At 42.1% G+C, this 10,486-nt stretch overlaps 1 pseudogene; it reads right to left on the bottom strand.

The window, feature by feature from the left end:
- Positions 1–4,113: 4,113 nt before the first annotated feature.
- Positions 4,114–4,908, bottom strand: LOC147460866 (uncharacterized; annotated as a pseudogene).
- Positions 4,909–10,486: the final 5,578 nt, after the last annotated feature.

Raw genomic sequence — 10,486 nt, 5'->3', positions numbered from 1 at the left:
ATTTTGTCCATACTTATCATACAAAGTGAGCTTATACAGCCCACGGCACAAAAGGCCAGATGCAACAATTTCATCACCAAAACTCAGATCATGAACTGTACATCTGTCATCCACAAATTTGACTACAAGTCCAAGTCTAGCAAGTGCGGATACAGACAAGAGATTCTTCTTGATCCCAGGTACATAAAGTGCATCAACAAGTGTGATAGAACTGCCATTAGTAGCAGTAGGCACAATATTTCCAACTCCTTGAACTGGATAAGAGGCATTGTTGGCACAAGTGACTGAATTCCCATGAGGGACAGACTCGAGAGAGGTAAACAATTCACGATGTGAGGTAATGTGCTTTGTAGCACCACTGTCGAAATACCACACATGTGAATCTGTAGCAACTGACAAGCGTGCATCATGGACAACAGGATTGTAAGTGCACTCTGCGCTAAAAGACCATTCTGCATCAACATCAGTATTACAATCTCTTTTCACAGAAGACTCAACAATGGCTGCATTTGTAGTGGAACCAGCATTTGCAGTGGAACCACCCTCTTTCTTCTTAGCCTCTTTGGCCTTCAACTTAGGACACGACTTGATCAAGTGATCATTAGATTTACAATAATGGCAACGCATCTTCTTTTTGCCCTTATCACCAAAAAATTTCCAGATGAATTGCTGCCAGCAGAAGCATTAGGAACATAATTTTTGCCACTCACAGTAGAACCATAAGAAGTGGCTGCATTACTGTTACCACCCTTTCTTTGAGAAGCAATAAAAGCCTGTTTAACTGCACGCTGCCTAGTCCTGTTTTTTTCTAGAAAGTGGCTCTTGCAACAGCAATGTGCATAATGCATCAAACTTGACAACTTCAGGATTTCCTTGGTTCATCAGTCTCCAAGTACTAGCAAAAGTCTGGTAGGAATCTGGTAAGGCATCAAGAACAGTCTGCACAAGGGAACTGTCTGAAATGACTTCACCTGCAGAAATAAGTTGCTCATTGATATCCTTGACACTAGCAAGGAAAGTGTCCGTATCATCTTCCTCATGCATAATCTTTGACTCCAGCTCTTTACGCAGCAAAGCAATTTTAGCCTCATTGCAGCTTGGATAAAGACCTGCTAGAATATCCCAAGCCTGTTTTGCAGATTTTGTTGAACGGATGTGAGGAACAATGGTGCGCTTCACAGACAACGCAATCAATGCATGAGCGTGCGCATCCTTTACATCCCAACGAGCTTGTTCTGCCGTAGGCAAAACAACGTTAACAGCAGCAATCCTTGCAGCAACACCTGCAACATCCCAACATCGCCTACATCCTCAGAACCAGGACGTACATCAATGCACTGCACAATGTTCCAGACGCCCTTTGACACAAGAACATGTTGCATCATATAAGCCCACATAGGGTAGTTGTCCCCATCCAACCTGTCCTCAGCAGCAAACATCTTGAACACATCTGTGTTGTTGTTGTCAGCCATGGTAAATGCTGCACTTGATGTGAAAACTGCCCGAAAATAGGAGAAACGGAGCGGGAACAACACGTGCTATATAGCACAAACCGTAGAAGACTATAAGGCACCTGTTATGCAAAAAACGACACTGACAAAAATTCTGCACAAAATGACGAAATAGCCTGTGCAGTATTGCCTGTAGTGGAAACGGAGGCCGAAATGAGCCCAAATCAAAAATCTGAGCAGACGAAGCTCTACAAGTTCTTCTGAAATATTTGTCGACCTGCGAACACTCGCCAAAGCTCACTGAAATCGGATAAAGTGAGCATGCGCGTACTAGAGCAGGTGGCGACTAAGCCCGGGAGGACGCAACCTGCTCTGATACCAATTGTTGGAATTAGGGTTGTAGAGAAACGCACACAGCTTGGAGAAGATGAAGGAAGCTCAAGGCACACAATAGAGAGTGTATTACTTAGTGTGCAATGGAAAGATAGATAGCCCTAGAGTGATGGGCGTATATACAATGCACGGGGGAAAAAACCTCCTAAAGAGGGAAAAAATGCCCCGGCGGTCCTAGTGTGTTCACACACATCACTACCTCATGTATATGGTAACAATCTCTAGGTTCAAGCATATGCTCACCAAGAGAATTGACTTCAAGCTTGATATCATCATCCACATCATTCGCAGTCCATGCACGCTACTCATGTGTCATTTTGTTCTCAACCTCCAATCCTTCACACACTTGTTTGCTCCTTGGAGCAACTTGGACACCAAAGAGCTAGCACAATTTAGTCAGATCATTTGCATCTTCTTCATTCTATACACGGCTAAGCCTAAGAGGCCAAACACGACCAACTATTAGTGGCCAAACCAAAAGCCGCCAACCTTGAGCAGCTTTACGTGGCCAACCGTAAGCGGCTTTACCCGGTCAACTTCTAGTGGCCAAACCAAAAGCTGCTAGCCCTAAGCAGATAGGTACTGAAATGGTAAAACCAAACGCTGCTAACCCTAAGTGGCTAGCCCTAAGAGGATTGAAATGGCCAAATCAATGCGACCCTAAGCCGGTTTAGAGAAGCCAACCCCAAGAGCCTTTACACGGCCAACCTTAAGTGCCTTTACAAGGCCACCTCCTAGTGACCAAACCGAAAGCAACTAACCCTAAGCATCTAGCCCTAAGCGGATTGAAATGGCCAAACAAATGCCACCCTAACCCGATTTAGAGCGGCCAAACCTAAGCGAATTTACAATGTCAACTCCTAGCGTCCAAACTATGAGCTGCTAACCCCAAGCGGCTAATTGTAAGACAACTAAAATGGCCAAACCAATGTGGCTCTAGGCTGGCCAACCTTAAGAGGCTTTATATGGCCAATTGTAAGTGTCTTCACACAACCAACTCCTAGTAATCAAACCATAAGCTACTAACCCTAAGCGGCTAACCCTAAGCAACTTAAAATGGTTAAACCAATGTGATCCTAAGTCGGTTTAGAGTGGCCAATCATAAGCATCTTCACACAGAAAACTCTAAGTAGTTTTACCCAACCAACTCTTAGAGGCCAAACCAAAAGCCATTAACCCTAAGCGACTATCCCTAAGCGAATTGAAATGGCCAAACCAACGGCACCCTAAGCCAGTCTAGATCAACCAAACCTAAGTGGCTTTACATGAAAACCCTAAGAGGCTAAACATTGTTACCATACATACGTGGTAGTGATGTATGTAAACACACTTAGGACGGTCGGGGTATTTTTTCCCTCACTAGGAGGTTCTTCCCCCCGTGCATTGTATATATGTCCATCATTCTAGGGCTAACTTATCTTTCCATTGCACACTAAGTAATAGTACTCTTTGTTGTGTGCCTTGAGCTTCTTCGTCTTCTCCAAGCTGTTTGTGTTTCCTTGCAACCCTATTTCCAACAATTGATATCAGAGCAAGTTGCATCCTCCTGGGCATAGTCGCCAACACATGTTTGCTCATATTTTCCATTCTGGTACATTTTGACTTCCGTTTCCACTATAGGTAGTATTGTGAATGTAATTTTGTACTTTTGTGCAAAATTTTGTCACTACCATTTTCTACATAACAGGACCCTTACAGTCTTCTTTGGGTTTGCTATATAGCACGTGTTGGTCTTGCTTCATTTCTCCTCTTTTTCGGCAGTTTTCACATCAAGTTCAGGCGCTCGCCATGATTGACAATAACATAGACATGTTCAAGATGCATGTGGTTAAGACCTCTTTTTGAGAAATTTTCACATCAAGTGCAAGACTTGCCATGGTTGACAACAACACAAACATATTCAAGATGTTTGTTGTTGATGATGCATTGGATGGGGACAATTATCCAATGTGGGCTTACATGATGCAACATGTTCTTGTGTGAAAAGGCATTTGGAATGTTGTGCAGGGCATTGATGTATGTTCTGGTTATGTGGATACAGGTGATGTTGAGGATGTTGCAGGTTTTGATGGTAGAGTTGCTGCTGCAAGAGCTGTTTTGTCTACGGCTGAAAAGTCTCGTTGGGATGTTGAAGATGTGCAGGCTCATGCACTGATTGTTTTATCTATGAAGCGCACTAATATCAATGAAGCATAGTATACAATGAGTAGAAATGATTGAAAGGGCCAAAAAGATGGAATGATAAATAACACGAATGTAGGGGTTATCGCTAACACTCATCATCACAACTATCATCTATAGAAGCAAATCCAATATCATCTACAAGGTCTACAACTCCTGCTCTACTACGGACTGTCTCCATGATGCTCTCGTGCTCATCTGGACCCAAACGCCAACGAGGCATGCTCCCTTTCTTCTTACTGACAATCCTCTCTAGCCTTAGCTTCATAGCAAGGACAAGATGGGAGTAGTGTATGGCCACCCTTGGCCACTCATACTGTAAAAAATGGACGTAGTGCCCACGTCCATGGACCTGCTGAAAATAGTGCCCTGAAACAACCATACTGTGAGCATCATATGCCTCACCATAATCATCCGCAGTGGATTCCTAAAGCACATACTTTGCCTTGGTGCACCTAAGAATATAATAGTCAACTCCCTCTGCATTTCCCTCTTCAGCAATAACTGCAAAATCATCTCCCTTTGCCAAGTAATCTATGAGAGTATCAGCATCATCTGAGAGCTATGTGGTGTGGCTCTCAATGGAGCTACTCGATGTGGTCATACCCTGTGATGGTGAAAGAGGTTGTAGTGTCCACCTATCAGCCCACTCTATCATGGTGCAATCTGCCTAGTCACCATGTACGCAAGCATTGCAAAAGCATGAGTGGTGCCTAGTAAAGATAGTGGGATCCCTAGATGTGGTGCTCTGAATGCTGTGCAGCTGGACCGTACCTGCTACTGTGTCACAATCCCAGCTAGTGAGATCAATATCCTGGCTATCCACACACCAAAAGAACATCCTGACTAAGCATCCACCGCCTGAAGATGAGTCATGTGCCATGTGCTGTGAGCACCATTCCACAACCTGTATAGCATCGTCCTGCTCTCCCTTTCCATGCCCTGACTCAAAGAAGCTCCAAATGCAAGGTATGCCACTACTATGGTGCCATCTGTACAATCAAAAGAACCGATGTGCGCTTTTGAATTGCGCACCACAACCATCCGGCCAAATATAACGAGAAGAGAATGGGATGTGGCGCTCATGAAGGAATCTATCATGCTGCTGGAAACAATGTTGCACAAATTGTGCATTGTGTGAGCCATCATCACTGATGTAGAAATGGTACTCATGTATGATCACTCGTGAGTCCTTAGAGCTCTCCACTCCATCAACTTCCGCCTCTGCATGACAATAAGATATATGGACGAGGATTGCCACCTTCAAGAGAATTTAAAAAGGTTAGAGTGAATGAAACAATATTATGCAATTACATAATGTGGCTAAAAATGCAAAGCAAATGTAAAGTTATCAAACTATTATCATTTATACATGCTTAGAGAAGTAGTATTCGGATCTCCTGTTGTGGAGCAAAGTTGTAGTTCTCTGTGAAATCCGCGACAAAGACCACAATGCCAATCAGGAAGGCGGCAAGGCAAGCACAAAACTGATGATCCTGCCACTTTACGCGATGCGCATGCTGCACATATGGATACACAGCGGACCTAAAAGCGTGCATGAAGTAAGGACGTGACACAATATGAGTTTTGAGCTACAACCTATGAGATGTGCCACCTCGAAGACCTATGTATGTCTGGTAGTCGTACTGCTGCCATGTAACTATCCCACCCGCATCACCGTCATCTATGACAGATGTAAGTCGTGCAAGATCCCCACATTGGGCACACTTGCCCTCCACACACAACATCAGATGGTAGGAGGCTCCGTCTACCCATTGACATAACAAAGAGTGGACGAAGTCTTGTGGCCCCGTCGGGACCTCTCCAACACGCCCCGAAAGAGCGCGAAACACATCATACATAATTTGAAACTACACATGGTATCTGCAAGAACATGTCTCCCTCTCGTGCATGAATCACACGTACCAAGGCTTGCAAGCCTTCAAGGAGCGCTGACCAATGCTAATCTCAGGGTGGGCATCCTGGAATTCATGAAAGAGATGACTTTGTGTAATCTCTAGGATCATAGCACCATGCTCTATGTATTGCTTGCGACCAATCCTATGTCGAATTGCCTTTTTGAAGTCTAGCAAGGCGGGGAAATTCTCCTCCCAAAACTGTGCTATGAGCTCTCTCATGCATGAATCTAGAATGCGTGAGCATGTGGAGCACGTCCAGTGCTCACCCATAGCTCATCACCATGTCCCAAATCAAGTCACTGTCTCCTATGGCGTCCGACACGCAAGGTGGGCCAACGAATGCACAACACACGAGACGTGGCCCGAGAAATACCTATGATGGATGTAGCCACCACTGTTGTAGTGAGTGTGCGACAAGCAACAACTGCACCCCTCGATCCCTGTCGAGATAGTGCAATGTAGGAGCATCTAACACTATCTACAATTGCCGTCGTAGCGCGATGGATCCTCGAACTAGGGATCTCGATAGCTGTGCAGGCCTCAACGACACAAGGGTGTCACAACAACTTCTCAAGCACCTAAGTGCGTGAGGAGAGATCAATGTCATTGAAGTAGGTCTCCACAATGATGCCTGCATGATATTTGTCTCCAGACGTGCTAAGTGAGCGTACCATCCCCGAAGGACTGGGCTCTGACGCTAATGTAGGGTCCACACATGCCTCTATGCCAACTCCAGAGGGTGCTCCAAGAGCAAGCAAGGGAGATCCACTTGAAGAAATGAGGCGATTGTGTTGCATCGATGGACTACCTAAATGCTCCAAGACTGGTGACACCATGTGAAACTCCCCAAAGGCACCCACCGTGGGGGGTGTGAGCTCGCCAGCGGGTGACCCCTCACCTAGTCGGACTTTAGATGTTGAGGAAAATGGTAGAGGGATCGGAGCAAGGGGAAGAAGGCAAGAAGCTAGGCGATAGAGCGAGAGAAGAAGAATCACCCTCATGTGGTACATGCATGTGAATACCCCCACATTCATCAATCGTAGGGCCTGTAGTGGGCTCTTGCAGCACATCCGCACGTAATCTTGCTCTAGAGAGTTGCTTGCATTCTCGAGCTTTGCGTCGATTTTCTTCCGCATGGGCAATTGCTTCCGCATCCCAAACTTTGTGGACGGGGTCTTTGTGCTATCTATCTCGCTTTCGAGACCTTCGTGATGTGAACCCATGTTTATTTAGAAAAATGAATGTTAGAGTAGTTAGTGATTGAACAAAAAGAGCATAAATACTCGAAACTCACAAACTCACTCACGCTCAAACTCTCAAATGAAGTGCACTAAAAGAAAAGGGTTTGTATACATTGTCTCCCTAATGTAATCTAAAAAGGTGTAAATATGGATAAGATAACACCAATCAAATTTTAAAACAATAGTTTATATAAAATTATAATTATCTTTTAAGTTAGTTGACTTATGTTAAGCGATTTTTGAAAAAAAATTATATAAAAAAATCATAATCCTTAAGTTTTCATCCAATAGTAATTTAAATAAATAAAAATTTAATAATAGTCGTAATATTTTAATATAATAATATACATAAAAAGTAAAATTAATTTGCTTAATGTTGTCTTTTAATATTATAATATATAATCTATTATTTATTAAAGATATAAATAAATGATGTGGCTATGAGTTGCCATGCATGGATGACATGGCCAATCTATGTGGCAATATGATGTGGCGGTCAAATCCTCCTCAACTGCCATGTCATTATGTGACATGGCAAAATTGTGACATAAAATGTTTAGGTGGCAAAAAGGTGGATGGTGAGTTGGAGAGTTGATGATGTGTCATGATTAGTGGATTGTGAGGTGGCGGGTGATATGGCAAGCCATGCAGGCACCACGGACAAGTGTCACATGAGTGGTGGATGACATGGCATCTAATGTGAGGTGGCATGCAAGGTGGCAGTTGAGGTTGGTGGATGAGGTGGCGTTTAGGATGACATGGCAGACCAAGTGTGAAGTCAAACTTCTGACTATGGTGACGTGGAAGGTGACATAGGGTGATGACATGGACTTTTGGTGATGTGGCAGCCTCCTTGTATGACATGGAATAGACAAGTAGGATTGGGAGAAAGAGACCAAACCATGAGATATGGACAAGTGTCAAAATTTGTAGGCTTGACACTTTACCAAACCTAAGGAGCCACATCTTAAGTTACTTGTGGAAGTGAAAAAATTAAAACAATAGAAAAGTACCTTTCTCTAACTCAAATTGACTCAAAAGTTTTTTTATGAGTACTTTATGATGAAATCTATAAGATACATGAAAATCAACTTGAGTGGCAATATAAATTATTTATTATATTAAAAAAAAAACTCCCTTAAGATCCTCTGAGCAATCTTTGCTATTTTCCGAGCTAGATCTAAACAAAATGAACTGTTAAAGATTCTACTTTTTTACATCGCCACATTATATAGGTTGCAAATAGTCAAATGACAGTTGGATCTTGGAAAATAGTCTATACATCATTAGCGATTCTAACAAAAAAAAACAATAATTACATAGAGACCCAAAAAATTATCAAAAAAATCAAGTTAAATTGCTTGTCAAGTGAATAGTTGATGTGCAAAAGGACAAGTTAAGAGAATAAATTCATATAAAGATATAGACAATTGATCATCAAGGTTACAGTGTTGTGACAGGCTGGACCAAAGTACTTCTTGCACACTAAAATTTCTATTTTCGATTGAAAAATTGAAGATTGGAGCTTTCCATGGTGTTTAATACTATGCATTTTGTGTGGCCACCAAATCTTGCCGCTTAAAAGTACATGCAAGCAAGCCAAATATACATAATAGTCTGGAAAAACCAACTATTTTTTGGTAATTCTGCTAAGGCCACTACTGAAAGTGGGTACACCCTATCATGCATACACCCTATTACTCCTCACATTCATTCAGCTAAAGCTAGAAAACAGGCTTTTGATATTTGGCTAATCTTTATGCAAGCCGCAATGAGGCTAAAATTGCATTGTTGTGTAAAGAGCTAGAATCGATGATTATGCATGAGAAAGATGACATGGACACGAGCATGGACACTTTCCTTGCTGGTATCAAGGATGTTAATGAGCAACTCATTTTTTACAGGCAAAGTCATTTTTGACAGTTTCCTTGTGTAGACTATTCTTGATGCTTTGCCAGATTCTTACCAGACTTTTGCTAGTACTTGGAGACCTATGACGAGCTTATGACCCAAGGAAATCTTGATGTTGTCAAGTTTGATGCATTATGCACATTGTTGTTGCAAGAGTTACTTTCAAGAAAGAACATGACTGAACAACATGCAATTGAATAGACTTTTGTTGCTGCTCAAAGAACAAGTGGTAACAGCAATGTGGCCACTTCTCATGGTTCTTCTGCAAGTGGAAAATCACATGTTTACAATGCTTCTACTGGAAACACCTTGTCTAGAAATTTTGGTGAAAAGGGAAAAAAGAAGACGTGTTGCCATTATTGTAAGGCTAATGAGGTTGTACCATCAACAAACAAAGCGTATCTTGGTTTCACGGGATGTTGTGTTTGTGGAAGATTTTGTTCAGTCCTTGTTGTCATGAACTAGAGACAGTAATGTAAGCTCACAAGACATTTATGACAATTGTTTGCCTCTTTTTAGTGGTGAAAACTTGAATGTAAATTGCAATGAGGCAAATGTACAGCCTATGGGGGTTTCTAAAAATATTACAGATCAGCCTATTACTGATGTACTTGATGTGAAAATGTAAGAAAGCTTTGTATGGGTTGAAGTAGTCTCTTTGTGCCTGGTATGAGAAAGCTGATTTCTAAAAGTATTACAGATCAGCCTATTACTGATGTACTTGATGTGAAAATGTAAGAAAGCTTTGTATGGGTTGAAGTAGTCTCTTTGTGCTTGGTATGAGAAAGCTGACACTCAAACAAGGATTTTGTAACATACCAATAGAAAGAATTTTGTATGTAAAGCATGAGGGCAATGTGCTTCTCATTGTTGTTTTATATGTAGATGATTTGCTGATCATTGGCCCGAATGAGACACATATTGCTGAATTTAAGGCTGATTTGAATGCTACTTTCAACATGAAATATTTGGGGATGTTGCATCATTACTTGGGCATACAGTTTAAGCAGTGTGATTGTGGTATTCCCTTGTGTCAAACAAGTTACATAGAGACTTTGCTATGTAAGTTTGGACCTGAAGACTGCAAACCTATTGCTACTCCCATGGAAACAAGTTTGAAATTGATTCATCATGATGCTGGTGACTTGTCGATGTCACTCTTTACTAAACTGTTGTTGGATGCATTATTTATGTATGCAATATGAGGTTGGATATTCAATTTTCAGTCTTGCAGGTCAGTAGATTTATGCATAGCCTAGGGTCTAAGCATTGGCAAGATGTCAAGAGGATTTTTTGCTACTTGAGTGGCACTTTGCATCTTCGCTTGTTTTATCCCAAGGGGGAATCATGTTGCCGCCAAATTTACATGCTTTTTCAGACTCAGATTGGG

This window comes from Adiantum capillus-veneris, chromosome 3 (assembly GCF_014529385.1).
Source record: "Adiantum capillus-veneris isolate H3 chromosome 3, ASM1452938v2, whole genome shotgun sequence".
In the NCBI taxonomy this organism is placed as follows: domain Eukaryota; kingdom Viridiplantae; phylum Streptophyta; class Polypodiopsida; order Polypodiales; family Pteridaceae; genus Adiantum; species Adiantum capillus-veneris.
The sequence above is the reverse complement of the archived record's forward strand: the minus strand, read 5'-3'. Positions and strand labels throughout refer to the sequence as shown.